Genomic DNA, 15,838 nt, shown 5'->3' with positions numbered 1-15,838 from the left:
CACCCACTAGCACCTCACTGCAGCCAACGAGTGTGTGCCCTGCTGCTCTGCCACTGCTGCTGCTGCTAAGACATGCGAACAAGGATAGATGCTGCTGCCACCACTCTATAAAACACTTTGGCTGCCACCACCCATCAAAGTGTAGTGACCAGTAGTCTGAGAGCACCTTGTCCCCCCACCACTGTAGGTTTCTAACCTCAAGGAGCCAGAAAACAGTGTCAAGGCCAGATACAAGTCACCCAGAGTTAGAGCATGCAGTTGGGAGCTGAGCCTTGGGCCTCTAAAATCTTACAGACGAAGCCAACCAACTGAACCCACCTTATACTAGAATCAAACTTTCAAGGTCATCAAAAAGGATAAAAGGATAAAAACCCATCCATAGGAAAGCAACTTCAAAGAGTGAAGGAACACCAGCCCACAAAGGTGAGAAAGGATCAGTGCAAGAACTCTGACAACTCAAAAAGCCAGACTGCCTCCTTTCCTCCAAATGACCACACTGCATCTCTAGCAAGGGTTCTGAACTGGGCTGAGATGGCTGAAATGACAGAAATAGAATTCAGTATATTGATAGGAATGAAGATCATTGAGACGCAGGAGTACATTGAAACCTAGTTCAAGAAAGGTAAGAATCACAATACAATGATACAAAATCTGACAGACAAAATAACCCATATAGGAAATAAAGTAACTAACCTGATAGAGCTGAAAACACAATACAAGAATTTCATAGTGCAATCCCAAGTATTAAAAGCAAAATAGATAAAGCTGAGGAAAGAATCTCAGAGCTTGAAGAGCTGCTTTATGAAATAAGACAGTCGGACAAGAATAGAGAAAAAAGAACAAAAAGGAATAAGCAAACCTACGAGAAATATGGGATTATGTAAAGAGACCACATTTATGACTCATTGGTGCCCCTGAAAGAAATGGAAGAAGGGAAGCAACTTGGAAAACATATTTCAGGATATTACCCATAAGAACTTCCCCAACCTAGCTAGAGAGGCCAACATTCAAATTCAGGCAATCCAGAGAACCCCAGGAAGATACACAACAAAATTATCCCCAAGACATATAATCATCAGCTTCTCCAAGGCCTAAATGAAAGAAAGAATGCTAAATGCAGCTAGAGGGAGAGGTCAGGTCACCTACAAAAGGAAGTCTGTCACACTAACAGCGGACCTCTCAGTAGAAACCCACAAGCCAGAAGAGATTGGGGACCAATATTCAACATTCTTAAAGAAAAGAAAAGAAATTCCAAATTCCAACACAGAAATTCTTTTTTTTTTTTTTTCCTTTTTGAGACATCATCTCATTCTCTCACCCAGGCTGGAGTACAGTGGCATAATCACAGCTCACTGCAGACTCAATCTCCCAGCCTCAAGTTATTCTTCCACATCAGCCTCCTAAGTAGCTGGGACTACAGATGTGCAGCACCACCACATCAGCTAGTTTTTCATAATATTTTGTAGAAATGGGGTTTCTCCATGTTGCCCAAGCTGGTCTCAAACTCCTGGGCTCAAGTGATCTACCCCGCTCAGCCTCCCAAAACCCAGAATTTCATATCTGGCCAAACTAAGCTTCATAATTCGAGGAAAAACGAGATCATTTTCAGATAAGCAAATACTGAGGGAAATCATTACCATCAGGCCTGCCTTGCAAGAGGTCCTGAAAGAAGCACTAAATATGGAAAAGAAAAACTATTACCAGCAATCACAAAAACACACCAAAGTACACAGACCAATGACACTATGAAGCAACCACATAAACAAGTCTGCAAAATAACCAGCTAGCATCATGATAACAGGATCAAATTCACACATAACAATATTAACCTTAAATGTCAATGGGCTAAATGCCCCAGTGAAAAGACACAGAATGGCAAGCTGTATAATGAGCCAAGACCCATCAGTATGCTGTCTTCAAGAGACTCATCTCATTTGCAAAGACACATATAGGCTCAAAATAAAGGGATGGAGGAAAATTTACCAAGCAAATGGAAAACAGAAAAAAGCAGAGGTTGCAACCCTAGTTTCCAAAAAAAAAAAAAAACAGACTTTAAACCAACAAAGGTCCAAAAATAAAAAGGAGAGAGGGGATTACTTAATGGTAAAGGGTTCTGTTCAACAAGAAGAGCTTGCACTTCTTGCACTCAGTACAGGAGCACCCTGATTCATAAAGCAAGTTCTTAGAGACCGACAAAGAGACTTAGACTCTCACACAATAAAAGTGGGAGACTTTAACACCCCAGTGACTGTATTAGACAGATCATCGAGACAGAAATATGTTGGTGATAAAGTCAAAGATATTCAGGACCGAAACTCAGCTCTGGATCAAGTGGACCTGATAGATATCAGCAGAACTCTCCACCCAAAAACAACAGAATATACATTCTTCTTATTGCCACATTGCACTTACTCTAAAATTGATCATATAATTTGAAGTAAAACACTCCTCAGCAAATGCAGAAGTACTGAAATCATAACAAACAGTCTCTCAGACAGTGCGATCAAATTAGAATTCAAGATTAAGAAACACTCAAAACCACACAGCTACATGGAAATTAACAACCTGCTCCTGAATGACTCCTGTATAAATAATGAAATTAAGGCAGAGATCAAGAAGTTCTTTGAAACCAATGAGAAGAAAAAGACAACATCCCAGAATACCTGGGCTGCAGCTAAAGCAGTGTTAAAATGGAAATTTATAGCACTACCTGCCCACACCTAAAAGTTAGAAAGATCTCAAATTGGCAAGCTAACATCACTACTAAAAGAGCTAGAGAGCCAAGAGCAAACAAACCCCAAAGTAGCAGAAGACAAGAAATAAGAAAGATCAGAGTGGAACTGAAGGAGATAGAGACACGAAAAACCCTTTAAAAAATCAACTAATCCAGGATACGGTTTTTTGAAAAAATTAACAAAATAGACCACTAGCTAGACTAATAAAAAAAGAAAAAAGAGAAGAATTAAATAGTCCCAATCAAAAATGATAAGGGAGTTATCACCACTGACCCTGCAGAAATATAAACAACTATCAGAGAATACTATAAACACCTCTATGCACATAAAATAGAAAATCTAGAAGAAATGGATACATTCCTGGACACATACACCCTCCCAAGACTGAACCAGGAAGAACTTGAATCTCTGAATAGGCCAGTAAAGAGTTCTGAAATCTAGGCAATAATAATAACCTACCAACCAAAACAAGCTCAGAACCAGACAGATTTACAGCTGAATTCTACCAGATGAACAAAGAGGAGCTGTTATCATTTCTACTGAAACTATTCCAAACAGTTGAAAAGGCGAAACTCTTTCCTAATTCATTTTATGAGATCAGCATCATCCTGATGCCAAAATGTGGCAGAGATAAAACAAAAATAGAAAAATTTGGGCCAATATTCCTGATGAATATTGATGCAAAAATCCTCAATAAAATACTGGCAAACCAAATCCAACAGCACATCAAAAAGCTTATCCACCATGATCAAGTTGGCTTCATCCCCAGGAAGCAAGGTTGGTTCAACATATGCAAATCAATAAATGTAATTCATCACATAAAGAGAACTAAAGACAAAAACCAAATTATTACCTCAATAGATGCAGAAAAAAACCTCTGATAAAATTCAACATCCCTTCTTGTTAAAAACTCTCAATAAACTAGTTATTGAAGGAACATAACTCAAAATAATAAGATCCATATATGACAAAGCCACAGCCAATATCATACTGAATGAGCAGAAGCTGGAAGCATTTCCCTTGAAAATCAGCACAAGACAAGGATACCCTTTTTCACCACACCTATTCAATGTAGTATTGGAAGTTCTGGCCAGGGCAACCAGGCAAGAGAAAGAAACAAAGAGCATCCAAATAGGAAGAGAGGAAGTCAAACTATCCCTGTTTGCAGATGACATGATCCTATATCTAGAAAACTGCATAGTGTTGGTCCAAAAGCTCTGTAAGCTAATAAGGAACCAGTAAAGTTTCAGGACACAAAATCAGCATACAAAAATCACTAGAATTTCTATACACTAATAATTGTCAAGCCAAGAGCCAATTCACGAATGCAATCTCACTCAAAATTGCCACAAAAAGAATAAAGAGGGTCCGCAGTAGATTACAGCTGAGGCAAACAATATGCTAACCAAAACGCATACAGCAGTCAATTGATCAAGAATATATACAAATTCTAAACATTCACACATCTAACAATAGTTTCCAAATATGTAAAGCAAAACTGATAAAACTGTAAGAAGAAATAGACAACCCTGCAATCTGTCAGAGATTTCAAAACACTTCTCTCAGTAACTGGAATAACAAGCAGACAGGAAAATCAAGAAGGGTAAAAAGATTTCAAACAACAAAAAACTTCACCGAATTGGCATTCATAAAACACCCACATAACAATAGCAGAAAACACATTCTTTGCAAATGCACTCAGAACTTTTATTAAGATAAACCATAGTCAGAGCTGATATAAATTGAATATTTGTCCCTTCCAAATCTCAGGTTGAAATGTCATCCCCAATGTTGGAGGTGACACCTATTGGGAGGTGTTTGGGTCACAATAGGATTTGACAATCCTAAGCCAAAAGAACAAAGCTGGAGGCATCACGCTACCTGACTTCAAACTATACTACAAGGCTACAGTAACCAAAAAAGGGTCATGAGGGCGGATCCCTCATGAGTGGCTTGGTGCACCCTTCATGGTAATGAGTGGGTCCTCACTTTATTAGTTCACAATAGATTGTTAAGAAATGGCTTGGCACTTCTTCCCTTCCCTCTTGCTCCCACTGTCACCATCTGACATGCCTACTCCTTCTTCACCTTCTACTATGAGTAAAAGTTTCCTGAGGTCCTCACCAGAAGCAAATGCTAGCACCATGCTTCTTCTTCAACCTACAGAACTGTGAGCCAAGTGAACATCTTTTTTAAATAAATTACCGAGCCTCATGCATTCTTCTATAACAACACAAAATGGACTAATATAATGGCCATAATATAAGCCTTGTTAAATATAAAATGACTCAAATCAGATAAAGTATACTCCTTAAAACAATGGAATTACAAATCAATAGCAAGAAAATGTCTTTTAAAATACTCAAACATTTGGAAACTAAATAATATACTTCTAAATAACCCAGAGGTCAAAGAAAAAAATTAAAATGGAAATCAGGAAGTATTTTAAACTAAATATAAATGAAAACACAATGTATCTAAGTTTTGGACACTGCTAAAGTAGTACATGGAGGAAAGCTAAACCAACAACTACCTACACTAGAAAAAAGAAAGATCTCAACTTCCACCTTAAGAGACTGGAAGAAGCAAATTAAACTCTAATTTAAGTGAAAGAAAAGGCAAAATACAAATTACAACAGAAATAAAGACACATAAAACAGAATAGAGAAAATTAGTGAAGCAAAAGTCTGCTTCTTTGAGAATATAATATTTTTGAGAATTGAGAAACCTCCAGCTACATTGAATAATAACAAAAAATAAGAAAGACAGGAATGAGGGTTAAAATCAGTACTAATTCTAATATAAAAAGGATAATAGGGGAAGACTATGAAACAACTTTATCTCAATAATTTGACAACATAGATGAAACAGACATATTACATATTATTTGAAAGACACAAACTATAAAAGCTCACTCCAGAAAATACACATAGGAAGTCACTGGGAATGAGGGAATAAGAACTTCTAAAAATCCTCTCCTCTGTGCAAAAATCACAAGCATTCTTATATACCAATAACAGGACAAACAGAGAGCCAAATCATGTATGAACTCCCATTCACAATTGCTTCAAAGAGAATGAAATACCTAGGAATCCAACTTACAAGGGATGTGAAGGACCTCTTCAAGGAGAACTACAAACCACTGCTCAATGAAATAAAAGAGGACACAAACAAATGGAAGAACACTTCATGCTCATGGATAGGAAAAATCAAAGTCATGAAAATGGCCATACTGCCCAAGGTAATTTATAGATTCAATGCCATCCCCATCAAGCTACCAATGACTTTCATCATGGAATTGGGAAAAACTGCTTTAAAGTTCATATGGAACCAAAAAAAGAGCCCGCATTGCCAAGACAATCTTAAGCCAAAAGAACAAAGCTGGAGGCATCATGCTACCTGACTTCAAACTATACTACAAGGCTACAGTAACCAAAACAGCATGGTACTGGTACCAAAACAGAGATATAGACCAATGGAACAGAACAGAGTCCTCAGAAATAATACCACATATCTACAGCCATCTGATCTTTGACAAACCTGAGAAAAACAAGAAATGGGGAAAGGATTCCCTATTTAATAAATGGTGCTGGGAAAATTGGCTAGCCATAAGTAGAAAGCTGAAACTGGATCCTTTCCTTACTCCTTTTACGAAAATTAATTCAAGATGGATTAGAGACTTAAATGTTAGACCTAATACCATAAAAACCCTAGAAGAAAACCTAGGTAATACCATTCAGGACATAGGCATGGGCAAGGACTTCATGTCTAAAACACCAAAGCAACAGCAACAAAAGCCAAAATTGACGAATGGGATCTAATTAAACTATTCTGCACAGCAAAAGAAACTACCATCAGAGTGAACAGGCAACCTACAGAATGGGAGAAACATTTTGCAATCTACTCATCTGACAAAGGGCTAATATCCAGAACCTACAAAGAACTCAAACAAATTTACAAGAATAAAACAACCCCATCAAAAAGTGGGCAAAGGATATGAACACACACTTCTCAAAAGAAGACATTTATGCAGCCAACAGACACATGAAAAAATGCTAATCATCGCTAGCCATCAGAGAAATGCAAATCAAAACCACAATGAGATACCATCTCACACCAGTTAGAATGGCAATCATTAAAAGTCAGGAAACAACAGGTTCTGGAGAGGATGTGGAGAAATAGGAACACTTTTACACTGTTGGTGGGACTGCAAACTAGTTCAACCATTGTGGAAGACAGTGTGGTGATTCCTCAAGGATCTAGAACGAGAAATATCATTTGACCCAGTCATCCCATTACTGGGTATATACCCAAAGGATTATAAATTATGTTGCTATAAAGACACATGCACACGTATGTTTATTGTGGCACTATTCACAATAGCAAAGACTTGGAATCAACCCAAATGTCCATCAATGATAGACTGGATTAAGAAAATGTGGCACATATACACCATGGAATACTATGCAGCCATAAGAAAGGATGAGTTTGTGTCCTTTGTAGGGACATGGATGCAGCTGGAAACCATCATTTTTAGCAAACTATTGCAAGAACAGAAAACCAAACACCACATGTTCTCACTCATAGGTGAGAATTGAACAATGAGAACACTTGGACACAGGAAGGGGAACATCACACACTGGGGCCTGTTGTAGGGTAGGGGTAGGGGGCAGGGATAGCATTAGGAGATATACCTAATGTAAATGATGAGTTAATGGGTGCAGCACACCAACATGGCACATGTATACATATGTAACAAACCTGCACATTGTGCACATGTACCCTAGAACATAAAGTGTAATTTAAAAAAATAAAAAATAAAATAATAAAATAAAAAATCCTCTCCTCCATAAAAGTAGTGAGAATACTGGCAAAAATTTACATTTCAAAATTAACATTTCAGAGCCCTAGAAATTAACTGAAGATTTACTATAGTCTTCAGAGTATTTATTCAAAATAAACAGCTGAATATCAGAAAGAACAGTGAGTTTTGTGGCATTTAAACTTACTCTATTTTCCTCCACCTCCAACTTGTTCTGCTGTAGTCTTGAAAACTAACGACCACAATCACAAAGTCACTTGAGGGAAAAGAATAGGTTTGGAGCTCTCTAAAGGCCTCTTTTCAGAGAAGTGTTATTATTTTACCTGTCTGGTGGTGCCCTGGAGACCTCACTCATGAGGCTTGTCTTCATTTGACTTGACTCAGAGCTCACCTGGTGTTTGTCAAAAAAAAAAAAAAAAAAAAATAGCAGCAATTGTTTGATATCATGGCTGCCTGACATGGTAGATTATGGTTGGGGCAAACAATATGCTAACCAAAAAGCTTAATAGGAAAAATTGGAGAATGATATGCCCATAAGGGGTGTTAGAAACTGTATTGTGTATACCTCAAATTCTTATGTTGAAGTCCGTTAATAACCCCTGGTACCTTAGAATGTGACTCTATTTGGAGATAGGGCCCTTACAGACAAAACTGGGTTTAAATAGGGTCATCATTGCAGGGGCCCTGTTACATTATAACTGGTTTTCTTAGGAGAAGAAGAGACATCAGGGATGTGCACATACAGAGAAAAAGGCCACATGAGAACTTAATGAAGGTGGTCATCTGAAAGCCAAGAAGAGGGCCCTAAGGAGAAACCAAACCTGCCAACACTTTCATCCTGAATCCCAGTCTCCAGAACTGTAAGAAAATAAATTTCTGTTGTTTAAGCTACCCAGTCTGTAGCATTTTGTTATAGCAGCCTTAGCAAATGAACACAAGGGGCTTTGAAAAGCTTTGCCATAGGCCAGAGAATACAGAAGGTCATGCACATGTGTAAAGCTGTGCACATGCCCAGGGCTGTGTGTATGTTCAGGAAAGATTTGAGAGAGACTCTGCACAACAAGAAGTAAACGTGAAGACACAACTGCAAATTCCCTGGCTGAGTGATAAAGCTATACCCCAACATGCACACAGAATATCTCAGTAAAGACAAGAGATTCCAGGCATTTTTTAAAAATCACAGTTTGATCATTAGTTGCTAATTAACCTGGCTGGAGATTTCAGAGGACATACTTGACAAAGAATAAAATTTGTTTCAGAATTAGTTCATAAAACCACTAAACAAGCAGCAATAACAGCAAGCCTGGAGAGAAGAGAATCTAATTTCTCAAATTATCTCATTTCATTATTTAAAATGTAGTTTTCAACAAAAAATACAAGACATTCATAGAAACAAGAATGTATGGCCTATACACAGGGAACTAGAGGGAAAGCAATGGGTAGAAATTATTCCTGTCCAGATATTGGACTTACTAGACAAAGATTTTAAATCAGCTATATGAAAGATGTTCAAAGAATTAAATGAAAACATGTCTAAAGAACTAAAAGAAAGTCCAAAAACAATGTCTCACCATCAAGACAAGACATCAATAGAGAGGTAAAAATTATTTCTTAAGAAAAAGAACCAAATAGAAATTCCATAGTTGAAATGTACAATAACAATAATGAAAAATTCACCAGAGAAGCTCAACAACTGATTTAAACAGGCAAAAGAATCAGTGAACTTGAAGCTAGGTTAATTGAAATTATTCAATGTAAAGAATAGCAGGAAAAAAGAAAGAAAGAAAAATGAATGGAGCTTTAGAGACCAGTAGGCCAAATAAAGAAGAAACAATCCAAACACATACCAACTGATGAATGGATAAACAAAATATAGTATATCCATACAATGAAACATTATTCAGTCATAAAAAGGAATGATGTACAGACACATGCTGAAATATGAATAAACCTTGCAAACATTATGCTTAGTGAAAGAATACAGGCAGAAAAATGCCACATAGTGTATGATTCCATTTATATGAACTCTCCAGAATAGGTAAATCCATAAAGACAGAAAATAGATTCATGGTCTGCAAAAGTTGGAGGGGAAGGAGGAATGGAAACTGACTGATAATGGATATGGGGTGTCTTTTTGGGGTAATAAAAATGTTCTGGAAGTAGATAGTGATGAGTGTTGTACAACTTAGTGTGTATATTAAAATCCACTGATTTGTACCCTTTAAAAAAGGTAATTTTATAGGATGCAAGTTATATCTCAGTAAAAAAGTTGAATGAAAATAAAAAGAGTAAAAGAATAAATACGGCCAGGCGCGGTGGCTCAAGCCTGTAATCCCAGCACTTTGGGAGGCCGAGACGGGTGGATCACGAGGTCAGGAGATCGAGACCATCCTGGCTAACACGGTGAAACCCCATCTCTACTAAAAAATACAAAACACTAGCCAGGCGAGGTGGCGGGCGCCTGTAGTCCCAGCTACTCGGGAGGCTGAGGCAGGAGAATGGCGTAAACCCGGGAGGTGGAGCTTGCAGTGAGCTGAGATCCGGCCACTGCACCCCAGCCTGGGCGACAGAGCAAGACTCCGTCTCAAAAAAAAAAAAAAAAAAAAGAATAAATACATAATCTAAATAGCTCTATCTGTTAAAAAAATTGAATTTGTAGTTTAAAATCTTCCCCAAAAGATGAGTTGAATGTGAATTCCATGAAACATTTAAGGAGAAAATATAAACAAACACTTCCAGAATATTGTTAAAGAAGGAATGCTTTCCAATTCATTCTATAAGACCAACATTACTTTGTTATCAAAACCACAAAGACATTACCAAAAAAGAAAACTACAGACCAATATCCCTCATGAAATGAGACACAAAAATTCTACACAAATTTAGCAAATTGAATCCAACAACATAATAAGAATAATACATCATAATAGAGTTTATCATAAGAATGCACAATTGGTTATACCTTCAAAAATTAAACAATAAATTTAACATATTAACTAATTGAACATGGCTGTATGTGTGTGTGTATGTATTTACATATAAAGCGTCCATTCTTGATTATTTTAAAACTATTGGAAAACTAGAAATAAGCGCACTTCCTCATCCTGATAAGGGCACCCACAAAAAACTTACAGCTTATATTATATTTAATGGTAAAATACCAAATGTTTAGTCGCTAATACAGGAATAACAAAAGAAATTTTCTCTCACCACTTCTATTCAGTATTGTACTGGAGGTTTTGGCTAGTGCAATAAAACCAAAAAAAAAAAGGAAGGAAAGGAGAGAGGAAGGGAGAGAAGGCATCCAGATTAAAAAAAAAAAAAAAAAGGAAAACTGTTTGTATTTGCAGATACTGTGTTGTCTATGTAAAATGGCATCTCCAAAAAGTGATTAGAAGTAATAAATGAATTTATCAAGGTTGTAGGATCATAAGTTCAATATAGGAAAATCAACTGCTTTATATACACAGGTTAATCTTGTTTTATTATACTTTATTGCATTTCACAGATACTGCGTTTTTTACAAATTGAAGACTTGTGGCAACCCTGCATTGAGCAAGTCTATCAGCATTTTTTAAGAGCATGTATTCACTTCATATCTCTGTGTCAGCATTTTTAGCACTAAAGTATTTTAAAATTAAACTGTGTACACTGTTTTTAAAAATAATGTTATTGCACGCTTAATAGACTATAATATAAACATAACTTTTATGTGCACCATCAAACAAAATAATTTGTGTGACTCACTTTATTGCAACACTGGCTTTATTGTGATGGTATGGAGCTGAAACTACAATACTCCAAGGTTTGCCTGTACTAGCGAAATAAAGAATTGAGAAATTTCAACTGAAAAATTTAAATTTGAAAAATTTAAACCGCTATTTACAAAGCCATTAAAATATGAAATACTAAAGGATAAAACTGACAAAAGTTGTGCAAAACCTGTTCATTGAAAACTACAAATATTGCTCAGAAACACTAAAGAAGGCCTAAATGAGGAATTAAACCATAATCATGGGTTATATCTTAACAATACTCAATATTGTTAAGATGTCAATTTTTCCCAAATTAGTCTGCAACCTTAATCAAAATCCGAGCAAGCAACTTTTTTTTACAGAAATTGACAAGTTCAATCTAAACTGTATATGGAAATGCAAAATACAGTCAATTTATGCAAATTTCACACAAAATATATAGAATACATGTTTTAGCTAAACAGCTTTGAAAAAGAACAATATTGGAGAACTAATATGACCATTTTCAAGACTTACTACAACAATAGCCAAAATAGTATAAAGACAGACAAATAGACCAATGAAATAAAATACAGAGTATAGAAATAGACCTATGCCTATGTGAACAATTGATTTTTTACAAAAATGCAAGAGCAATGCAGTGGTAAAAGGATAGTCCTTTCAACAAACGGTAATAGAACAATTAGATATCTGCATGCAAAAAATAAACATTAATCCATTTTTATTCATACCTTACAACATATAGGTGCTTAATTCTCTTACAGATTATAGATCTAAATACAAAACCTTAAACTGTAAAATTTCTACTAAAAATAAAAAATAGGGGGAAAAGTCGTGTGACCTTAGTCTAGACATTTTTTAAATAAAACACCAAAAGCACGGTCCATAAAAGAAAAAGTGAATAAACTGGACTTCGTCAAAATTAAAAACCTCAAAAAATGTCAAGAGAATGAAAAGAAAAGCCATGGACTGGGAGAATATGTTTGGAAAATACATATCTAATGAATGATTCATATTCAGAATAAATAACTCTCCAGGCTTAATAATAAGAACATAAACAATCGAATTTTAAAATGGGAAAAAGATTTGAGCACTTCACCAAAAAAAGACATATAGATAGCAAGTAAGCTCAGGTTTAACAAATTAGACATTAAGGAAATTCAAATTAAAACCACATAAGATATCACTACATACCTATTAAAACAGCTAAAATTAAAAAGACCATGTCAAATGTTGGAAAGAACATGAAAATTTTCATACGCCTCTGTCAAGAATGTAAAATGGCACAACCACTTTGGAAAACAGTTTCTTTAAAAGCTAAACACCACCTTCCATATGACCCAGAAATTTTACTTCTAGGTTATTTATCCAAGAGAAAAGGAATATATACAAAGACTTGCACATGAATATTCATAGTAGTTTTATTTGTAATAGGCCAAATCTGGAAACAAGTCAAATGTCTAAATGGATAAACAAATTGTTATATATCCGTAAAACAAAATACTACTCACCAATAAAAAGAATGACCTTTTGATACATACAACGAAGTGAATGAATTTTAATATAATTATGCTGAGTGAAAGAAGGCCAGAAAAAGAGTAGTGTATGATTCCATTCATATAAGTTCTAGAGAACTATATACTCACAAATATCTACACTGACAAAAAGTGATGAGTGTTTGCCTAAGCATGGGACTTGGGCAGGGAAAGGTGAAGGGGAGGGATAACAAGTAGAAGGAGGAAACTTTTTGGGGTAATGGGCATTAATTTGCATGATTATAATGATGTTTCACACGTTTATACACAGGTCAAAATTTATCAACTTGTACAGTAATATGTGCAGTTAATTTTATGCCAATTACAACTCAAAAAGTTATGAAACATTTATTTAGCTAATATCATAAGGAGCACTCTGTACTTAGGTCAAGGTCCATTTTACTGTTGGCAAATATGAATCCATATTTCAAACTGTTCTTTATAATTATTCATTTTATAAGCTTCTTAGGAGTTTTATTATTATGAAAATATTATGGAGTTTATGAGCATAATTTTATATTATAATGAGTCTGGCAAAGAATTTCAAGTATGAGTGGGAGAAGCATCATTTCCTCCACTAGACCACTTGGGCTGTGGTCTGTATCACATGTACTTTTCAGAGCTCCAGAATGAAGGGGCAGCAGCTACCTACCCAAAGGAAGCTCTTCTGAGCACAACAGCAGAGACACACAAGGGCATTTCAAACCCTTTTTTTGTGTGTGTCATATCAGCTAACATCTCATTGGCCAAAGCCAGTCATGCTGAGCCCAAAGTCAGAGATGGGGAAGGACACTTCTCCTATGGCACTGGTGGACATGGAGTGGACATTTTTGAATTACTGTAATCGTTATCTACTAAAGTCCAACCTCTTTTTCATGTGTTTTACGCTCTTCCCACATACGAAATACATTCCCCTACATCCAAGTCCTTTAAAGAATTCATCAAAATTACAACATCAGGCTCAAAAATCAAGATTTACATCATCAGTTGCAGTTTCTCTGGAGAGCTATGAATTACAAAGACAAGTTTTCTTTTTCACACATTTTATATACAATAGAGGAACTACATATCACATGAATCCTCCCATTTTGAAACAGGAAGAATAGAAAGCACATAGCAACCACTAGACAATAAAAATTCTGACATATCACTTGGCAAATGTCTGGTTTACTTACTTGAAGGTTGAGAATATTTCTCGATTAGACTCTATTCTGCCTCTGAGTGGCTCTTTTGTCTTTTATTTTCCATGGCACTTGATTCTGAACTTCAGACAGTTCATTCTTTTCCGTATCCTCCTTGGAAAATTCTGAGTAGGGCACTGGAGAATACGTCCTTTTTGAGCAGCTGAGCATCCTACTTGTAGAATGCTGGGGACACGTCTCTAACAGTACTGACTTCTTTTAGTCCAGAGACTACTAATATGATTTTGCTAATACAAACACCTCAGAAATATTGTGGGTTTTCTATATATTTGAGTCCATTCAACTCCATGTGCCAAAAGGATTATGTGGATTCACAGTCCTTTTCAAGATGGATATTTCTCCCTCTAAACCTAATGTTTTGTACTCTGGGCATGTCAGGCTGATGTAGGACCATGCTCTTACATTTTTTAGAAGCCCTTTTGTCTTAATAAAACCATCTACTAGAACAGTGCTTCTCAAAATATTTGTGTTAAAGAATCAGGGGTTTTTTTCCTCACAATTTTCTATGGACTGATACTTTTGTAAACTATAATAAGAATATGAAAGTAATGTCAAATTTCTGTAAAACTCTCCAATACTACATCTTCTTAGCTTGATCTAGCCCCTGCCTACTTTGGCAACCTCAGCCCTACTGTCTTCTCTTAGCTCACTATGCTCCAGCCATAAGGGCCTTATGTTCTGTTCCTTAAACACACCAAGTCATTTCTGCCTAACAGTTTTACACTAGCCATCTCCTAAAATTTGGACATTCTTACTCCCAATTTTTGCCTGTCTAGCTCCTTTTTGCAATTCAAGTCTCAGTTTAAATATTATCTCCTCAAAGAAACTCTTTCTAACTCTTTTGTAAATTTGCCTCAGTCACTCTCTACCATATCATTCTGCTATATTTTATTTACAGTACTTGTCACTAGCAGATATTTCTTATATGTTTGTTTATAGCATTTATTATTTCTGTCTTCTTAACTATCTCCTCCCACTAAGACCTGTGAAAGGAAAAACCATGTCTATCTTATCTACTCCTGTATCCTAGCAGTTTATATCAATAACCAACATCCTCATGATTAAATAAATAAATGATAAACAAGAGTCTAACATATATATACACACATACATAAATAATGGAAGGTAATTAGCATAGGCATTAACTGAAGTAACTAGTATGAGTAAGATTCTTCAAAAAAGATATAAAATGGAGAGCAAATCCTAGAATAAAACCCTGAGAAATACCAACATCTATTCCCAGGTGCAGGGATTAAAAAGGGAGCCAATGAAGGAACTTGTGAAAAAATAAAAATGGTCAGAAAGAAACACTGGTAAGTTGTGTTCCAGAAACTTAAGAGAGTTTTAAGAATCAAAGGGTAATCAAAAATGTCAAATGTTATGGAATACTCAAATAGGACAGAGCAAGAGCAGACCCAATTGGACCTGGAAATCAGGTAGACGCTGAAAGAGTTCAGTGGGTGCTGGTGAAAAAGCCAAAATGGTATGGTCCAGGGAGAGATTGGAGGTGATGAAATTGACATCAAGGATACTCTTCAAAGATCCAGTCTTGTGCCTTATAACAATGTTTTAGGCAATGACAGACCACATATATGATGGTGGTCTCATAAGATTATAATACTCTATCTTTACCATATCTTTTCTACATTCAGATATGCTTAGATACACAAATACTTAACACTGGGTTACAATTGCTTACAGTATTCAGTACAGTAACATGCTGTATAGGTTTGCAGCCTAGCAGCAATAGGCTAGACCATATAGCCCAGGCGTATGGTAGGCTACACCA

This window comes from Papio anubis, chromosome 6 (assembly GCF_008728515.1).
Source record: "Papio anubis isolate 15944 chromosome 6, Panubis1.0, whole genome shotgun sequence".
Taxonomy (NCBI): domain Eukaryota; kingdom Metazoa; phylum Chordata; class Mammalia; order Primates; family Cercopithecidae; genus Papio; species Papio anubis.
This window is presented reverse-complemented; position numbering follows the sequence as displayed.